This window comes from Ochotona princeps, chromosome X (genome assembly GCF_030435755.1).
Source record: "Ochotona princeps isolate mOchPri1 chromosome X, mOchPri1.hap1, whole genome shotgun sequence".
NCBI classification, from domain to species: Eukaryota; Metazoa; Chordata; class Mammalia; order Lagomorpha; family Ochotonidae; genus Ochotona; species Ochotona princeps.
Genome location: NC_080865.1, coordinates 61,992,083 through 62,013,316, shown reverse-complemented (window position 1 = coordinate 62,013,316; position 21,234 = coordinate 61,992,083). Strand labels below are relative to the sequence as shown.

General features: G+C 39.7%; 1 long non-coding RNA gene across 1 annotated transcript in view; it reads left to right on the top strand.

The window, feature by feature from the left end:
• The window catches only part of LOC131478476 (uncharacterized), a 35,308-nt gene extending 22,403 nt beyond the window's left edge, over window positions 1-12,905 (top strand). The window contains exon 3 of the long non-coding RNA XR_009244484.1: window positions 12,804-12,905. This is a non-coding gene — a long non-coding RNA (uncharacterized LOC131478476). The remainder of the gene's footprint in view (window positions 1-12,803) is intronic.
• The last annotated feature ends 8,329 nt before the right edge of the window (window positions 12,906-21,234 follow it).

Here is a 21,234-nt window from a genome sequence, read left to right as displayed (position 1 = left end):
AACCAACATTTCACCAAGGAAGATAAAAATACAGCTAATCAGGACATGAAGAGCTGCTTGATAACATTAGTCAATTGACAAATCCAAAATAAACCACAATGATATGCTGGTACTCCACCAATTAGATAATAACTGAAACTTGAAAGGTTGATTACACCAAGAACATCAAGGATCTAGAGGGATTGAAACTCATACTGCTGATAGGAATACATAATGATGTATTGCTCCAGGAAAACAGTTTCTTAAAAAACAAAAAAACTATACCTGTATCCACAATACAATAATATATCCATTTCAACTCTATGCGTTTACTCAAGAGGAAAGAACATGTTCATGCAGAAATGTATTGATGAATGCCCATAACAGGTTTACTTATAATATCCCCAAACTGGAAACACTCCCAATTCATTGCGAGTTGAATAAATACATTGTTGAGTATTCATTCAATGGACATTTACTGAGCAACAAAAATGAAAGAATTGTGAATGCACAGAACAATGTGAATGAGCCTCATGATAATTAAGCCTGAGGGAAGGAATCCAGATTTAGAGCATACATATTATGTGATTCCATTTATTTTCAACTGCAGAAAATGCAAGTAAATCAATCATGTCAGAAAGCAGACATGTGGTTTTTAGATTTGGGAAAAGCATGTAGGGAAAGGTAGAATGACATAAGACTCTATGGATAATGGATGTATTTAGTATTTTGAGGTGGTAGTTTTATCAGGTGTATATTTTACAAATTTCAAATTATATACTTTTAGTGTGTACAATTCATTGTACGTACATTATACCAAAAAAATCCCTCATAATTATCACTTAAGAATAAAAGTGACAAAATTCTAAGATTCCGCATCCATTTCCTGTGTTCCCAGCACATAGTGGGGCTGGGCAGTAGGGCTAGAAGATACAATTGGCCTCTGCACTCAACGACTGGTGAGTAGGGGAAGAAAACTAGAAACAGAAAGAAGCTTTCAGGGCCGAAGTTGTGGTACAATAGATGAAGCCGCAATCTGTGTGCCTGCATCCACAAAGAGCACCACTTCAAGTAATGTGTCTGGGAATGCAACTAGTGCACCAGGAAGGCAACAGAAGATGGTGCAGATGTTTCTGCCCCTTCCACTCACATGGAAGATCCATTTAAAGTCCCAGGCTCCTGGTCTAGCCTGGTCCAACCCTGAACATTGGGACTATTTGGGGAGTGAATCAGCAGAAATTTCTTCTCTCTGTCTTTCCCTCTCTATCCTACTAATTCTGCCTTTCATATAAATAAATATTGCTTTAAAACTCTAAAAAATGGGAAGAGATTCTAAATGTAGTGCTATTGGCAAAATTCTTATAATTTGTGTAGTTGGGTTGATAGCCTTATGGATTTTATTACAGTAAAGGTGTTTATTAGCTTAACATATGGATTAACAGAAGAACTAAAATCCAAAATATTTGACATTCATTGTATAAAGGAAATGAAATTGTGGGAAAGGGGCACTGCTATTTTTTACTGACTAAATTTGTACCCAGGTTATGTATTGTTTTGTTAAAAGTAGGGACAGCGACCCAGTGTGGTAGTCTAGTGGCTAAAGTCCTTGCCTTGAATGCTCCAGGATCCCATATGGCCGCTGGTTCTAATCCCAGCAGCCCTACTTTCCATCCAGCTCCCTGCTTGTGGCCTGGGAAAGCAGTGGAGGACGGCCCCAAGCCTTGGGACCCTGCGCCTGTGTGGGAGACCCAGAAGAAATTCCAGGCTCCTGGCTTTAGATTGGCTCAGCTCCAGCCGTTATGGCCACTTGGGGAGTGAATCATTGGAAGGAAGATTCCTCTCTGTCTCTCCTCTCTCTGTATATCTGACTTTGCAATAAAAATAAATAAATAAAATAAAACAAAGATGGAACAGGCATTTGCCTAATGATTAAGACATCACCAATTCAGACACTCATGTCCCTTATCAAAATACTTGGGATCAATTCCAGACTCTGCTGTTGGCTCCAGTTTCCTATGAATGTGGACACCAGGAGGCAACAGGCATTGTCTCATTATTTGGGGTTCTGCCACTGAAGTGGGCATTCGCAGCACCTGGCTTCAGCCCTGACCCAGCCTACATGATTATGGGTATTTTGAAAGTTAATCAATAGGTGGGCACAAAGTCTCTGTCTCTCTGCCTCACAGATAGTTGGTTTTTGTTATTTTTTTCATAAAATGATGAATATTGTTTTAAAAAGCTACTAAAAAATGAAAGAAATTTTGAAAGGATTAAGTAGACAGGATATATATATTTTAAAATATTCAACATCTCTCATGTGAAGTCAGTTATATAAATTCATTAATGATTAATGCATTAAATTTAGCCATTTTCGTAATCACTTGTATTTTGAAAGCTAAGCTTTTAAAAATTCAGATTTATTCTTGTACACTTTGAGTTGAAGAAAGAAATTCTAAATTTGGAAATTGTAAGTACTCAGATATTTGAAAGCTGTTAGGCTTTTATTTAAGAATATATAATTTTGGTACTGCTTTATAAGTTGAAATGAATTGTTGACAGGCTGCTTATACATACATATCAAATAGCTTGTACTTGCAGTTGAGAGGCATTTTTATTATATTCTAAATCACTATTATCCTTCAATGTATAATAGAGTAAAAAAATTCAGAAACGGGGAGAGTTAAAGAAAGGAAAAAAAGTCTTCATCCATCCTCTACTCATCACTCCAGAGGAATGCTTCACACAATGAAAGGAATTTTAGAAATTAAAAATTGGGGGAGTTTTTGTTTCTGAGGACTTGAAAAAGGGGCTGTGATTCACAGTGAATTCAAAACACTTCATCAAAATGGTGCCCTGACTGAGGGAATTTCATTTGCTAATAAATCTGAAAATACAGAAAGTGCTAGGAATGCTGGATTAAATCGGTGATACCAAGGATACTTTTCTGAAAGAATCCTCTCCTTTCCTTCCAAAAGTAACAACCTGAAAAGATTTTCACAACACCGTGAAATGTCTTGTTACAGATCTACAACCTCCAAATTTACCTGAGTCTTTGACATACTTGTAGTAGAGATCGCACAACAAGCAGAATTTAAGGGCACCAGTTTCTGTTAAGCTAACCTGGACTGGAATCCCAGATCTTGGCGCAAGTAGTTCTTCTGAGTCTCAGGCTCCTCTTCTGTAAACAACCACGATGAAAGTAACTACTTCACAAGCTTGTTGTACTCAGTAAGATTTACGTAGTGTTAGGCCTGAAAATCAATAGTAGGTAAGTCACACGTCTTTTTTGCCTGTACATTTCCTTAGTGTTTATTATTAAGAGTATCGGGTTCATTTTATTAATTAAAAGAAAAATTATTTTCATAGTAATTAATGAGCTTTAAGAGGGTGAAATAGCTAATCCAGTGCATGATAGGGTTTTTAAGTGTCTCAGAATGATTTCAACTCTCTGATACTCATGTAAGCACAAAATATTGTATTCACTTTCATTTCACACATACAGTTCCCTGTGTTTATTGATCAAAATTTTTATACCACCAGGATGAGTACTTTCATATATTTAAATAAGGTATTACATTAAATATCTAAAGTTAATTTTGATTCTCTGGAAAGGAGAGACTAGAAAGGAGAGGCCCTGGATAGAAGAAAGTGGGTAAAAGATAGTAACTACCAAGGAATTCTCTCTCCCCATCCTGTACATCACGGTTAGGGAAGACATTGAACTTAATGCACTGCTTCCCAAACACAGCAGACAATTAACAAACCACATGGGTCATGTGCTAAATAAGTGGAATTCCATACTAAGCCCTATCTTGGAATGTCATAGCTTTAAGATGGGGCTCAGGAATCTGAATAGTTACTTAACATCCAAGGAATTTCTAAGAGCTGACATGTTTGAGGACAGCTGGAGAGGCTAGGCACCTCCGGATCATACTACGTCTAAGTTCAAATCCTAGATTCCCTTCTTAAGGGTGTAACCAGATATAAAATAAAGCAACTTTTTAAAAATACTTAAATGTAAAGCCAGGAAGCTGATGCTTCAAGGTTGGATTACTGGCTTCCAGCTAACCCATGTCCTAAGGCACAAACTGTGTTCTTCCTTATCTCAACTTGTTTTGCAGAGCAGGAAGATCTGGTTAGGCTAGATCTAATCAACACCTGTGGGCCTCAAAGACCACTATGACAAAACAAGTCTTGGTGCCTAACCCAGGAGACCCACAGCTCTTTCCTGATTTCACCATACTTCCTTCTTTGTAGACCCTTAAGCCCCCAAACACCCTCATCCAGTGGAGCAGTAGTCCTTGAGACCTGGAAGGCAGCTACCCTTCTCATCTGTTGACAAACTGAATGTTCTCTTTCTTTCAACCGGAAGTCCTTCCTTTCTTTATTTTGACACAGGGACGGAGCTTCTGGTAACCAGGTGGCTCATGGAATTAACCTCAGTTTCTATTCCCACAAAATGTTGTTTTGGATTATGTAAGTTAATGTACATAAAATGTGCATCACAGTGGGAAATGAAAACAATTTTTGGCATTACTATTAAATTTCACTTAATTTATACTTACATATGAATCTTTAGTGTTTTCTGGGCAAAATGCCAACATGGTCAATGATTTTCTAGAACCTTTTGTTTGCTCTCTAACATATCCTTATCTTCGAAGCCAGAGTCAGAGAAATTAGCATTGTTATTGTGATTAGCTGTTGAGGGTCACCTTTTATGTGTTCATACCTTATCATGTAAATTAAGCATTTAGAGTATCTGAGTATTCCACTTGTACCTCAGGAGTTGCAAATCACCTCTCCCTGGAAGGTTGGTTTGCCTCAGAGTTATCATTTTCAGACCTTAGCCTTCTCTGTGACCTCCAGGGACAGTGTCAGCAGGACTTTGAAAGCGCTTCTGAGGCCAGAAGGAGGTGGTTGCCAGAGAAATAGAAATGGACACACAGAAGAAGACAAGGCAGGGGCAAAGTCTAAGACATGTTGTCGATAATGAGGAAAAGACTGTGAAAAAGAGACAGGCAGCTGGGCAGTGCAGGCTAGACAACAAGGACAATTGAGCAGACACAATGACAGAGAGAGAAAAGACATTAAAAATTGAGGGGGCCTTCAAAAAGTATATGGGAAATGAAATACATATTATGAAAAGACAACAAGGATTAAAAAAAGTTATCAAACCAAAATAAACTTATCATTTAATTCCAGTTTTCCATGATTTTTTTTTATTTGAGACATGGAGGTATATTTAGGGACAGAGATGGATACATATAGAAAGCTTCTCTTGTTATTTATGTATGTGGGCTTCACTTAAGGAATTAACCTAGCAGTTGAGGGGTGGGCAGGGATTGATTCATTCCACAGCATGGGGAAAGGCACAGCTAAGCACTGAAAATTCAAGCTTTCCATCCCCTAGGTGAGGGAAGAAAGAGAGTGATAAGGCAGAAGGTGGTGAGCAGCATTAAAATGCAAAGTGATTTTTAATCCAGGAAAGGAGAGAATTGATTCATTTGGAGTATAGAGAAGGTAGCATTAAAGCTGGGCCCTGAAGGATAAATAAGTATTTAACAGATGGTAAGGGAAGGAATGTAGTAAAAAATTCATGCAAGGAAAACAAGGGACATATTTAAAGAAAGAAATTTAGGTTATAAGTAGAGGAACTGGTAGGAAAATTTTTAAAAAGGTAATTGTGTGTGTGGAATAGGCATTGAAGGTGAGAGTGAGGGTTTTTATTCAGGGGAGTAATAAGTCTCTGGGTGGGGAGAATTGGATGAAAACCTGAACGTTTGGAACTAAAGATATTAAAATGAGTGTTTGTATTTTATGGTCTTAGAGGTGAGTGCTATCAAATGTGTCATGATCATCCCTGCACCGCACCTCTCTCTGCTCACCAGTATCCTCCTACTTATTAAGTTTTGATTGGAGATAGAGAATACCATCAAGGGGGCAAACACAACAGTCTAAAGGCTCTAGCTTGAGTAATTGGGAGGCTCTTAGTGTCATTAACAGAAACAGCTTTGGAGAAGATGAGTCTAGTCTTTTTATGTGGAATATTAGAAAAGCTGGTGTATCATTCAGGAGTGGTTAATCTTTATTCTGCCAAGGACCACTTGGGTATTTATAACATCTTTTGTGTGCCATTATACTATGAACTTAAAAATTAACCTGTTAATGCAGAAGAACAGAACTAACTGGACAACTGTTGTAGGGTTTTTGAACCCCGAATACTGCAGCAACCTCAAATTCTTGTCTAGCAGGAAAGAAGAATTTTCATGCGGACGCAGTTTAGTTTTAAAGTAAGATTTATTAGAAATAGTTGAGAAAGTAGACTCCCATCCTAGTGATGGGAGGGGGCCTCGAGATCCTCTGCCATAGTGGCAGGGGGAAAGGCAAGAGAGAAAAACCCATATTAATGGTGGAGAAAGCATCTTTTAAAGGTTCCCCTCAAAGATGTTTCTCCATAAGCAAAGGAAATTCCTGGTTTCCATGGTACCTGGTCTTGGGACAAAAGGCCAGAAAGGTGTCACTGGCCAACTTCCTTGGTCCCTTTCTAATGATAAAGAGGCCCGTCTGAAGCCCTCCCCCTTGGCAATGGCTGGAGACAGAATTGGGCGGAGGCTTCAGGTGAGGAATAGATATGTTAATGTCACCCTTGTCTCCTGGGGGAAACACTCCTGATAAAATATGCATTTGTCTTGGGAGAGACGTGTTCTGGTGAATCCAAGACATGGTGGGGAAAATACCCCTTTATATTTGGGAAGAAAAATGACTTGGGGACCCAGAAAACCCTAACTGCCTACCACCCAGTCTAACTCCTCTCACACAACTACTCCAAACAGACGATGACAGCAAAAAATCTCGGTGAATGGAGCCAATGGATATTGGGTGGGTGACATCATCCTCGGATCAGTGAAATTGGCAGCATTTCAGAACCATCCAAAGCACTTGGACACAACCCTCGGAATATGTACACATTGAGACTCTGGGTTGATATGAGGTGGCAGTTTCTCATCCCTGGTATTGGGAGGTATGGATAGTCATGAGTGGTTTCCCTCTTTGTCTCTCCCCTTCTCCCAGAAACAAGAAGAAGAAATATTAAGTTTGGAAGCAAGGAGTACACACAAATTTCCCTAAGCCTCGATCCTTCCCACTCTGATCCACCATGTAATCATTATAAAAAATTATTAAAAAAGAAAAAATTAACTTGATACAAATTTATTAAATTTTGAGTCCTGCCTTGCAATTGCCTGCACAGGACCAGATCAAATGATTCCACAGGCCTTGCACTGCTCACAAGTCAGATGTTTGCCACCCCTGACAGATGATGTCTAGGAGGTGGTTGGATTGTGCATCTGGACATTTGGAGAGTTATACGTTATAAAGCCTAGAGATTATGAAGTACTCCAGGGGATTGAGTAAAGCAAGCTCTACAGGAAGAGTTCTTACAGCCTCAGTTCCTTTTTTGTTGGATCTTGCAACCATAGGTTAAGCTGTCATGTCTCTCAGTTATAGATTCACCATTCTACTCAATTGTCACCTCTATCCATAAGGCACCTTTACAGACCTACAGGGGAAACAGGAAGAGAATAGACAGTCATAACATATCAACAGAGGGATAATACAGGTGTTCTTTTTCAGACACCTGCCTGCCTTAACATTTGACTTCATCTGATAAGCAGAGTCATAACAGATGGCATGAGAACGCGCATGGCCATGTGACATGATTGTCCATTTAGGCTGTCCTGCTTCACTCTTTGGGTCTAGGGAGGCAGTATTTTGACGATTTGTACAGACATGATAAGGACTAGTTCAAGTGATTGAGGGAAAAAGCTACTGTCTCTATATGAGTACTTGCTTCCTTCCTTAAGGACTCTGTAACCCTAAACCCTTCATGATGGAATGGAGGGAGGTTTGCTATGAGGAAGTAAGGTCAACTGTGGAAACCTTTAACTGTCTCACCACCTGTCATCATTGATTTCTTTCATTCCATGGTGTCTTTTAAACCCTCTCCATTTCTTCTGTGGTATTACAGATGTTGGCTTCACTCTATATTTACTGTGACCATATTCAGTGTAAAGTATCCCTTAAGCTCTGTAAAAATGTGTATATTTTTGTCATTTAAAATAATTAGATTCGAAGAATGGGATACAGATTCTTGGGTTTTTAGAAAGTGACCTTTTAACTCTGAATGCCTTGAAGCAATTGATTGAGTACTGCGGATATCAACTGTTAAGGTACATGTGAATAACCTTAGGGAACCTTTTAAACATACAGAAGGCCAGAGCCACTTTATGATGTATGAGTGCTTTACTTTGGAGGCAGGACCCAGGAATACGATATTTAATAAACAGGTAATATCCATATTACTTGAGTTACCAGAATATTAATAATTTTTGGCCTTTTACTGCACTAGTTGAGCCCTGCAGGCTTTAGGACTTGTTCCCTAAGTATATTAGTATCATGAATCAATGAGCCTTAAGACTGACCATGAGATTCATGAAGGGGAATATTTGAAAATGCATACTCTCAGGACTCCTCCATGTAGACTATATTAGCATCTCTGCAAAACAGTTGCCTGGAATCTGTATTTTTACAAATACCACAGTTACATGCAGTGGGCTAGTCTGTAAACATCACATTAAGAAAGACTGAGCTAAAAAAAAAAAAAAAAAAAGACTGATCTACATGCCGGAAGCTAAAAGTTGGCCTCTGTTGACAGGAGTGATGAGGTTTGCAGCGCAGTAGAACAAGGAGGTAGATCTGATCAGCTATTGAGTCACTGCAACTCAGTGGACCATAAAGGTCACGGTTTGAGGCTCAGCTTCAGTAACGTACTGAACTGTGGTTACAGCCTAGGCAAATGAGGCAATATGACAGCTGGAAAAAAATGCTAATTAATTAAACCTGGTCTAAGGTCAGTCCAACAACTGGCAGCATGGGTTCTTTTTTTATTCAGAGAATGTAGACAAGTGTCATAGGAAAGATCGGCAATGTAGGAACTTTTCCTTGTGCTTCTCCAACTGCTCTTGTTTCTCTCAGGGCTTAAGGAGTTTCTGCTGTGACAGCATCAGATTTGACTGTTGAATTATTATTCATTGTTAAATTATGTTAGGAATGCATTTGAAATTCAAGAACACGGTGTACAATGTAGTCACTATTTATAAAGACACTTAGATTTTTTTTTTTAAGTGAGGGAGAAATATTTTTTTTCCAGTAGGGGCAAAAAATGAACGCAATGCTTATATTTATCGTGGCATGTTTTTGTGAAACCATCTCAGTATTTTATGGTTAAGTGTCCTTCAGCTGTGAAAGGTCATACAAGATAGGGTTGGTTTGCTTCATTTTTATGGCAGAGACAGAAGGCATAGCTCTTACTTACAGCTAAACTGATTTTGAGATTTCACATATGCAGGGGCTTTCTGTTTTTGTCTTTATTAATTTTTATGTAGAGTATTATCTCCTCTTCCAACAGGAAGACATCATTATATTCCTCCATGAAGTACTTATAGCACATGACCACATATACAGCAGGCTCCCAGTAATGTTTGAAATTAGGGGCCAGCATCATGACACAGCAAGTTATAATGCTCTTTCTGATGCCAGCATCCCATGTCAGAGCGTGAACTCAAGTCCTGGCTTCTCTGCTTCAAAGCAACATCTCTGTTAATGTGCCTAGGAAAGCAGCAGATGATGGCCATGTAGTCAGCCCCTGCCGCCAACATGGGGGACTCAGCCTTGGGAACCTGCACCCGTGTGGGAGACCTGGAGGAGGTTCCTGGCTACTGGCTTTGGATCGGCGTAGCACCGTCGTTGTGGTCGCTTGGGGAGTGAATCATTGGACGGAAGATCTTCCTCTCTGTCTCTCCTCCTCTCTGTATATCTGACTTTGTAATAAAAAAAATGAATAAATCTTTAAAAAAAAAGATCTTCAGGAAATAAAATGCATTATGTAAATTAGATCAGACAACTATGTATTTAATAAGAACCTTTTTGGTTTTCATTTCACTAGCTGCATGTTCATCAGAATACATATCAAATGTCTACTTCCCTCTTTAACTCCAGATATTTTCTGATAAAATTATCTTTAGGTGAGCTCAACCCCACACACAAATGTCAAAACCAGATTCTGCTCACGCTGAGAGTGGGACGTAGAGGGACATGGTGGGGTTGAGAACGTAGAAAGGCTTAAAGTGACAAGCAGGCAGCATGGCAGGCAGTTTGGAAGGACCCTAATAGCAGGCATCAGGAAGAGTTTCAGTCATAGTTCAGGGGCGACGTTGAAGTTCAGTTGGGCCAAGGAGTGTAAAGAAGTCTTGCTATAGATTGCAAACATCAAGTCATGAGGATCAGTTTCAGAGCAGGCAGACTCTGATCACACACACACACACACACACACACACACACACACACACACACAAGAGACCCACATGGATTCCTAGGTAGGTATAAAGCTAAGATGGGTTGTAATAAAGCAAGAGATAAGAATGACATTTAAAATAAAAATGGAAGTACTGATATTGAAATTATGGTTACAGAATTGGGGCTGGGGGTGAATCCATGGCAGAAATTCATTGATTTTAACTATTAGAACTAATTAACTGTTAGGATTCGAAACTACGATTCAGGACTGCTACCATTCCGCCAATACAAAATAATTTTAATTTTTGCGTCTCTCCAAATAATTTCTCTTACTTCTAAAATTGCACCTTATAGGTGTTCTGAGAAAACAAAGGAGGACTCTAGAACTGTCGTGTTATGAAAAACTTCCAAGAGACTTTGGTGCTTAATCTGATTTTTCTAAGAAGTAACCAAATAAAAACATGTGGCAAACAATATCTATTCTTCCCTTCCTGTGTACAAACCTAATTGGAAATTTTCTGAGTCTACATTGTGTCTAGTTTTGCTTCTCATACACTGTCCTAGACAGAGTGTTCTAGACAGAGATGTAAAAGTCCAACGGGTGGGGTTTTGTTGCAAGTCTTCTTGTTCTTGATTAAAAGTACTCCGCTGACGGATTGTTCACTCTCACTTTTTTACCTTCTTGGAATGCTACCTAAAAGTTAGAGATAGAACCATCATCTTCAAGCTGTGAGAATAAAGTCTTCATTATAATGAGGGTAAAACCAAAAGACAGTGGGAGTCTTTGTCCTGACAGTATGAAGCAGCTTCTATTTCTTTCGTACTTTTTTCTTCTATTTCTTTATTATTATTATTATCATTATCATTTTATGATAGAGTTCCATAGGCCCTCCAATTCCATCCTGCCCACTGAATTCCCCTATATTATTACTATAGTGTAGTTCTTAATACACAGTCATGTGTCCATCATTGCAGGCATGGACAATGGCAGAGAGTCCAGCATCCTATTGTCAACATACAGTTAACAGTTTCATTGGGAGTCCATCTTTGATCTGGAAGTAGAGATGCATACTGCATTGTTTCCTCATATCTGGACATGATAGTCTCCATCACACAGTTACCATATAACCCCTTAAAGAAAAAGCACAAAACAAAATCAACGACAGGAAGAAAAATAGAAATAAAAAATGCCATGAAGTTAAATAGCATTCTACTGAATGAATAAGGTGTCATTGAAGAAATGAAAAAGAAAATCAAGAACCTTCTTAAAGAAAATGATGCTACTGTATAATCTATGCGTCAGTGAAGAATTCAATGAGAACGTTTTGAAGAGATGAAACAAAACATCAAAATTCATGATATATAGTTTCTGCTTATCTTTGCTGGTGAGATATGTCTCCTGTAGGCAACAAATAAATGTGTGTGTTTTTTTTTCATCCAGTCTACTTATCTACGAGTTTCGATTGATGAGCTTAAGCCATTTACATTCAGGGTTAATATGAATGGGTTGTGATTTGGTCCTGTCATTTTAGCAATGGGCTGTTCATTGATCTAGTCTTCTGGTGTTATTTTACTGGGATGTTCTTTGCATTTGCCTTTGGTTTTGGTGGGCACTATTGCTTTTCTCTGTGAAGAGAACATCTTTAAGTATCATTTGTAGGGCAGGTTTGGAAGAGGCAAATTCTTGTAACTGTTCTCTACTGTGGAAGAATTTTATTTCATTTTCAAAGACAAAGGAAAGTTTTGCTGGGTACGTTATCCTGGGCTGACAATTTTTTTGCTTTGGGAATCTGGAATATGTCGCTCCAATCTCTTCTTGCTTGTAGAGTTTCCTGTGAGTGGTGTCCTGTGAGTTTAATTGGCATTCCTTTATATGTCAGCTATTTTTTTTCACTTGCACATTTTAGGATCTTTTCCTTATGTTAGACTGAAGAAAGCTTGATTATCATGTGTCGTGGTGAAGATTGCTTTTGGTCAAGCCTGTTGGGAATTCTGTGCCCCTCCTGGATCTTGTTTCCCAATTCTTTCTCCAGAATAGGGCAATTTTCCCTTATTATTTCATGAAATACATTTGTAAACTTAGATTCTCTTTCTGCACCTTATAACTCTTACAGTTGGCCTTCTAATAGTCTTTCAGTGCTTCAACTTCTTTTAGCTTACCCAGCTCTGCTTCCAGCTTGTTGTGGTTCTGGCTGCCGGTGCAGTTCAGATGGCTGCTTGCTAAATGCTGCTGAGGTATTGGTCACTGCAACACCACACTGTTGTGTCTGCTGCTTTCCTGTGTCTGTCAGTCTCCAGGTGCCCCCTGCTGTCATTCTGTCCTCTCCTGATTCCTGGAATGTGACCTCTCTGCTTCACCCTGGCTAATGTTTCTCCATCTGTTTAAACGTCCTTACACTATTCGGCCATCTTGATTAATCTGTACTTTGTTTAAGCCACTGTTGTTACTTTTTCCTTTATGTCTGTATTAGTAAAGCTAATTCTGGGTAATAAAAATAGTGCTGGAATATGGAGTTTGAAAGAAGCACCTCAGACAAAGGAAATAATAGTAAAGGTATGGAGTGAAGAAACTGTAAGTAGACCAAACTGGTTAGGCTTATGAAAGGGACAAGTTCAGAGACGAAGATGGAGAGGTAAGTAAAGACCTGTTCTTTATAACCGGCATTAAAGAGTATGGGCTTTTTTTGTGAATGTAGTAAGAGAGCAATGCCTTCTGGATTTTCAATTGTCCTAGAATTTGCATTTTAGAAAAATCATTTTCATAGACTATTCAAGACAGTTTTGGAGTGGAGAGGCTTATGGCAGGCAGACCAAAAAAGACACAATCAGCCTGCTGATCACAAACCAAAACTAAGGGAATAGATATAAATTGATAGAAGGACTGGAATTATTGATAACAGGTCCCTAGAGGAGACTCAAAATGCTTCAAAAGAGATGCAAAGTCAACATAGACTGTGTGTTTGAATTTAACGAGAATGTTCTCTCAAGGATGAGTGTCAGGTTTTTGTTCTGAGTGACCAGATGGTTCACCAAGATAAGAAAAAGAGAAGATGATAGTTATATAATAATCCAAGCTGATATCTCTGATAAGCAAACTATCTTTTTCTTAAAGATTTATTTTACTGCATTATTTTGTTATTATTAACATTATTTTATTGGTAAGGCAGATATACAGAGAGAATGAGATACAGAAAGAAAGATTTTTCATCCACTGTTTCACTCCCCAAGTGCTGGCAACAGCTGGAGATGAGTGGAACTGAAGCCAGGAGCCGGGAGCTTTTTATCAATCTCCCACATGGGGACAGGTTCCCAAGGCTTTGGGCTATTCTCCACTGCCTTCCCAGATCACTGGCAGGGAGCTGGAAGGGAAGGGAAGGGAAGTAGCCAGGATACGAACTGGTGCCCATATGGGATCTCAACAGATGCAAGGCAAGGGTTTAGCCACTGTGCAGAACCCAGCAAAATCTGTTTTACCAACAGCAGTAATAACCTGTTCTCAGTCCTTGAATTTGACATTTATATAAAGTTAGTATTTTCAGAAAATTTCCAATAGATTGAAATCAAGAAAATAACATTTTATATATGGGTTCCATTGTGTAATGGTGAGCACTCTGGACTCTGAAAATAACATTTTATTTTTATTTAGTACTGTCTATATTGCCTTTTAATATGTCTTTAAAACATGGATAGAAAAACATGTTAAAAAATAAGAAAACTGCTAGATGACAGAACCTTAATAAATTTTGTTTGTTTGTTTTATCAGCTCAGTGCAAATTAGGTAAGGAGAAAATGATGAATGGAAAGAATACAGAAAAAATGTGCCATAAAGACATTTAGCAGATGTTATTTTAATGTGTCTGACATAGCTCTGCATAGTTTTACACCTTTATGACGGTATTGTGATCATGGTGGCGAGGAGATGCCAGCTCAAGGCATTGCTAAGTAATGATACAATTTCGGATTTTACTTGATACCTTCATCAAAATACGTTTACAAAGTCTTCCTTTCAGTCAGCCTAAAAAATAGTAGCAAAAAAGTCTTGCAAATGCAGAAGACAATCAAAATGATTTTTATGCTTTTCCAGGTACATGTTCTTCTCTTTTGTATTTATTTTAAGGATGTATTTATTTATTTGAAAGGCAATGCAACAGCAGTGGAAAGAGAGGGAAAGGAGAGGAAAGGAGAGGGGAAGGGAGGGCAGGGGAGGGCAGTGGAGGGGAGGGGTTAGCTGCTATGCTAACGCCAGGCTGAAAGTAGTATTTCACCTGACACTCCGATAAGGAATGCCAGTGTCACCTGTGAAGACTAAACCTGCTAAACCACAACCACAACATTAGCCCATATCTATTCTATCTCTTGTTAGGCAAAACCTGGATGAAGGACAGAGTAGGCTGGCAATTTTTAACAGTAGTAAAATAGGGCTCGGCGGCATGGCCTAGAGGCTTAAGTCTTCACCTTGAACACGGGCCGGGATCCCACATGGACACCGGTTCTAAACTCGGCAGCAACACTTTGCATCCAGCTCCCTGCTTGTGGTCTGGGAGAGCAGTCCCAGACCAGCAGTCCCTTGTGGTCTGGGAGGACAGCCCAAAGCCTTGGGACCCTGCTCCCACGTGGGAGACCTGGAGGAAGAGCTCCTGGTTCCTGGCTTCGGATTGGCTCAGCTCCAGCCATTGTGATCACTTGGGGAGTGAATCCTCAGATGGAAGATCTTCCTCTCTGTCTCTCCTCTTCTCTGTATATCTAACTTTCCAATAAAAATGAAAAAAATCGTAAAAAAAAAAACCAGTAATAAAACATGCTAACTGTGAAATTGATGATGTCCACTACGAGTAACTGATTCCAAAGGACAGGTGAGCTCTAACTTCAGTATTTGACCATATCAGCCAGGAATTCATATTTTCCCAAAAAGCTACAAAATAGTCATCATATGTCTCATTTTGATAGTGTGAATAATTATGACTGTTTTCTGAATTAAATGACTCCAAGGAGGGCACTTTAAATGATTCAGAAAAGTTTTTTTTTCAAGTCCCAAATTGTGACTAAGCAGGTTAAGCTGATTCCTATGATATTAGCAACACATGTTGGAGTGGTTGCCTTGAGTCCCACCTACTCCACATCCAAACCAGCTCCCTGCTGATGTGCATGGGAAAGCAGCAAAAACGGCCTAACTACCTGGGGCCGTGTTACCACATGGGAGAGCAGGATGAAATTCTAGGGTCCTGATTTAAGCATGGCTCAGCCCCACCGCCGTTGTGGTCGTTTGGAAATTGAACCATGGAAGACATTCTCTCTCTCTCTCTTTTCCCCCTTCAAACAAACAAATAAATCATTCTCTTTCCTTTTCCTTTTGTAAGAAAAGCGGCTACCACTCTATGTGCTGCTGCTTTTCTTTGTAAGATTTATTTTATGGGCCCGGTACAGTGCCTAGCAGAAAAAGTCCTCTCCCAGAACGTGCCGGGATCCCATGTGGGTGCTGGTTCTAATCCTGGCAGCTCCACTTCCCATCTAGCTCTCTGCTTGTGACCTGGGAAAGCAGTGGAGGACGGCCCAAGGATTTGGGAACCTGCACCTGCGTGGGAGACCTGGAGGAAGTTCCTGGCTTCGGAACGGTGTAGCATCAGCCGTTGCGGCTCACTTGGGGAGTGAATCACTGACGGAAGATCTTCCTCTCTGTCTCTCCTCCTCTCTGTATATCTGACTTTACAAGGAAAATAAATCAATCTTTAAAAAAAAGGATTTATTTTATTTTTCTGAATGCAAAGTTGCACAGAGATGAAGACACACACACACACACACACACACACACACACACACATCTTCTTTCAGCTCGTTCAGTGCCCAAATGGCCATAACAGCTGTGACTAATTCTGACCAAAGCCAAGAGCACGGAACTCCATCCTAGTTTCCTATAAGAGAAGCAGAGGGCATCATCCTGGAACACTTCCGCTGATTTCCCAAACACATTATCAGGGGAATGGATGGGAAGTGGGGCAGACAGTACTCCCACTGGCATTCTTATATGGGATGCTGGCATCTCATGTTAAACTTCATCAATTGTGCCACAGCACTGCCCCCTGTAATTCATAAACAGTGGAAGACTCTTATGATACATAGGCAGATATTGATGTGAAGGGATAAACACAGATATTTGAGGAATAACTTGATTCTTATGAGTAGAAATATGGGTTAGGAAATAAATGGTTGACTCTGATCACTGGAGCTTTTTTGACATTACAAAGAAAGTTTTCAAAAGTAAAGGATTGGGCCCGGTGGCGTGGCTTAGCAGCTAAAGTCCTCGCCTTGAACGCCTCGGGATCCCATATGGGCGCCGGTTCTAATCCCGGCAGCTCCACTTCCCATCCAGCTCCCTGCTTGTGGCCTGGGAAAGCAGTTGAGGACGGTCCAATGCCTTGGGACACTGCACCCGCGTGGGAGACCCGGAAGAGGTTCCAGGTTCCCGGCTTCAGATCGGCGTGCACCGGCCCGTTGCGGCTCACTTGGGGAGTGAAACATCGGACGGAAGATCTTCCTCTCTCTCTCCTCCTCTCTGTATATCTGACTTTGTAATAAAATAAATAAATGTTTAAAAAAAAAAAGTAAAGGATTACCTTGAGGGCCTGGCTCAGTAGCCTAGTGGTTAAAGTCCTTGCCTTGCATGCACTGGAATCCCATATGGCCGCTGGTTCGTGTCCCAGCGGCTCTGTTTCCCTTCCAGTCTCTTCTCTCCATATATCTGCATTTCCAATAAAAATAAATAAATTAAAAAAAAAGATTACCTTAAAATATTTTTGGGGGACCCCACATGATGGTTTAATAGCTAAATTCTCACCTTGCAAGTACTAGAATCCCATAACAGCGCTGGTTCATGTCCTGGCTGTTACACTTCCCATCCAGCTCCCTGTTTATGGCCTGAGAAAACAGTGGAAGATGATCCAAAATCTTGGGACGCTGCACCCTTTTGGAAGATCCAAAAGAAGCTCCTGGCTCCTGGCTTCTGATCAGCTCAGCTCAAGCTGTTGTGGTAATTTGGGGAGTGAATTGGTGGATGGAAGATATTTCTCTCTCACCTCCTCTCCATAAATCTGATCTGCCATTCCAATAAAAATAAATACATCTTAACAACAATTCTTTTTTTTTTTTTTTTTTTTTTTAGACTCCGGCCATTACTGAGGTTTGTAAAATATTCTGTGGCATTGACTCAGATACCAGTGCATTATTTGCTGAATTATTGTTTCAAGGTTTGGAGGGCTAGGCATCATATGAACTTTTTATCCACCTGTTTAATTCACATCTTCCTGACACAGTGCTCAGTTGTGGTGTTTGGACAGGGAGGTAAATCCAAAACTCTATGGGATAAGAAAATAATACACTGGGTATACACTTAAAGGACATGAAGCCATTACGCCAAAGAGACACCAGTTCTACCATGTTTATTGCAGCATAATATGTGTTATGATCAACCAAGGTTTCCATCATCACATGAATGGGTAAAGAAAATGTTGTATATGTACACCATTCAGTTATCAAAAAAGAATGAAATTCTCTGTTTTATAGCTAAATAGATGGAATTGTAGGGCATCATTTTGAGTAAAATAAACCAGTCATAGAAAGACAAATACCACATTGTTTCCCTTGTATGTGGGAGCTAAAATTATAATATATAATATTTGTATATTATAAATATATATTTGTATGTGATATATATATATATTTGGTAAAAATCCACACAACTTGATCCGAACACAGAATTACTAAAGGTTGGGAAAAGTGTGTGTCTGTTGGGGAGTGGGTGTGGTGGATAAAAGAAATTTGGATCAAAACATAGGAGAATCTGAGTGTGTTGACAAAGATAATATGAGATGCTAATACAGAAAATTGCCTGAGGGTATATGGAAATTTTTTTATTACTATACCACAATTTCTGTTTTATATGTTCATAACTATTCTGAAATAGAATGTTAAAGATCTTCAGAGAGAAGTTTTTTCTAATCCTTGATAACATTCCTTTAACATCTAGAAGGACAAGGACTCATCTATATATATATTTGTGTGTGTGTGTATTTTTTTTTTTTACTGGAAAGGCAGATGTACAGAGAGGAGATACATAGAGAAAGATCTTCCATCTGCTGGTTCATTTTCCAAGTGGCTGCAATGGCAAGAGCTGAGCCGATCTGAAGCCAGCCGCCAGGAGCTTCTTCCGGATCTCCCATGTGGTTACAGGATCCCAAGGCTTTAGGCCATCCTCCACTGCTTTCCCAGGCCACAAGCAGGGAGCTGGATGGGAAGTGGAGCATCCGGGACATGAACCAGTATCCACATGGGATACTGGTGCATGCAAGGTGAGGATTTAGTCACTAGGTTATTGCAGTGGGCCGAAGGACTCATTTTTTATTTTATCTTCTCCTTTTCTGTAACAACTCATCACAGATGGCTTTCATAGTAATGTGTGATTTTTCTTTTTTGATTTACTTCAATTCTTGCTTCTAACATTCATTTTCTAGGAGACTTTGCACAATTCCATGGCATTTTAATTCTAAAGCTGGTTTTTATATATAAGCAAAGAGTGTAAGGCTCACCAATGAGAAATGTAGGAATCAAATGGTTGTATGTCTAGGAACACATTATAGTGATTTGGAGCCAGACCAGGTGGTGAGTTAGTGGCCATCATGACATAAGATCCTCATTGTTGCCATTTTTCATACAAGTGGGAAGATGCAAGAAAAAGCAATGGTATTTTCAAATGTTATAAGAGAAAGGAAAAGAGTAAGAAATAAAGCTGAACTCAAAGAAATGGCCTCTAATTTATGTTTCATTATGTGTGAAGACTATAGAGGACCACCTGATATCTCTATTAGGAAAAACAATGCATAAAAGGCATGAATAAATTTTGTTTATATATATATATATAATTTATAAACTGAAATATGGAAATCAGCCCGTTTGAAGATGAACATGCCTCAGCAGCCACATCAGTAAATTCAGATCCACAGGACTGCCAACCCACTTTGCTTGTTTCAAAGTCATGTTACTTACCTTTGTAAGATGTAACTGAAATAAAATAAAAAAAGTTTCAAAGCAAATTATGAGATACTCAGGCTTCAAGAATTTGGTTTTGACAAGTTCCCAACGTTAAAAAGGGTAGTCGACTTTCCAACTTTGTCTTAAAGATGGTGACAAGTATTTGCCTTTTTTTAAAAGTCAGAACCAGCAGCTAATCTATTCAAGAACTGATTGATGAACAGCTTCTGTGTGTCAGGCAGTAACTGGACTAAATACTAGATGTGCTGAATATGAGAACTAGGCAGGATTTACTTCAACCCAGGAGAAGAAGGACTAGACCCGGGTGAGATTTTATATGAATGATAGACTTTAGCTGTATCTCATTTCTCACCAGATCAGTACTTATCGAAAAAGCAGCTCTACTAATAAATAAGACATCAGAAATATTTTCTCAGTTTTTGATTCTTTTTTTTTTATAATGAAGGCAGTAAAGACATCATTTTAAATGAAAACATGATTGATCAGAATAAAAGCTTCCAATGCTTTAAGAAACTTCTGGAGGGCAGATGCTGTGGTGCAGCAGCTTAAGCTACCAATTGAGACACCTGCACCCTACATTCTGAGTTGAGTACTGCTTTGTGCTTCTCAGCAAGCTTCCTGCTAATGTGCCTGGGAAATAGCACATGATGGCTCGCTTGCTTAGACTCCTGCCACCTGGTGGGAGACCTGGATGGAGATCTAGGCTTCTGGCTTTCAGGGTTCTGCCTGGCCCAGTCTTGGTTCTTACCTTCATTTGAGGGCAAGGACCAGTGAATGGAAGACCTCTCTCCCCCCCTCCATCTCTTATATAAATATTCTTGAAATACCTATAGTTTCTGACCTCCTAATAATTATGACAAATCTCACAATGGCCACGCCCTTAGTATATTCTTATCTCTCATGGACTTTTTCCCTTTGGCTTTAGATTTTTTTTTTTTGATAGACTTTTAAAAATAGTAGTTGTGGGCCCGGGGCAGTGGCCTAGAGCCTAAAATCTTCGCCTTGAATGTTCCGGGATCCCATATGGGTGCCTGCTCTAATCCTTGTAGTTCTACTTCCCATCCAGCTCCCCGCTTGTGGCCTGGGAAAACAGTGGAGGACGGTCCAAAGCCTTGGGACCCTGCACCCGCGTGGGAGACCTGGAAGAGATCCTGGTTCCTGGCTTCAGGTTGGTGCAGCTCCAGCCATTGCAGTCAGTTGGGGAGTGAATCATCGGACGGAAGACTTTCCTCTCTGTTGCTCCTCCTCTCTGTATATCTGACTTTGTAATAAAAAATAAATATATCTTTTAAAAAGTGAGTAGTTATAAGTGCACAACAATATTGAGTAGGACATAGAGGGAGTTTTCATATACCTCCTGACTCCAGACATGCAGAGCTGCCTCATATTCACATCTCCCGCTAGAGTTGTAAATTTGATACAGTCACTGAACCTACATGAGTATATCATTATTATTACTCTAAGCCAATAATTAACTCTAGGTTCACTCTCGGTGTTATACATTCTATGAGTTTAGACACATGTATAATGTCACGCAACCATCATTATAATATGCAGAAGATGGGGCCAGCATGGAGGCATAGGAAGCTCAGCCTCTATCTGTGTTGCCAGCAATCCATATGGGCATCTGTTTCAAGTCCCTGCTGCTCTGAGACTTCCAAACCAGCTTCCGGCTCATGTGCCTGGGAAAACACACAAAGAAGACCCAAATGCTTGGGCCCTTGCACTCATGCAGGAGACCTGGATGGAGCTCCTGGCTCATGGGTTTAGAGCAGCCTAGCTTCAGCCATTGTAGCCACTTGAGGAATGAACCAGCACATGGAAGATCTCTCTCTCTGTCTCTCTCTCACCACCTATCCT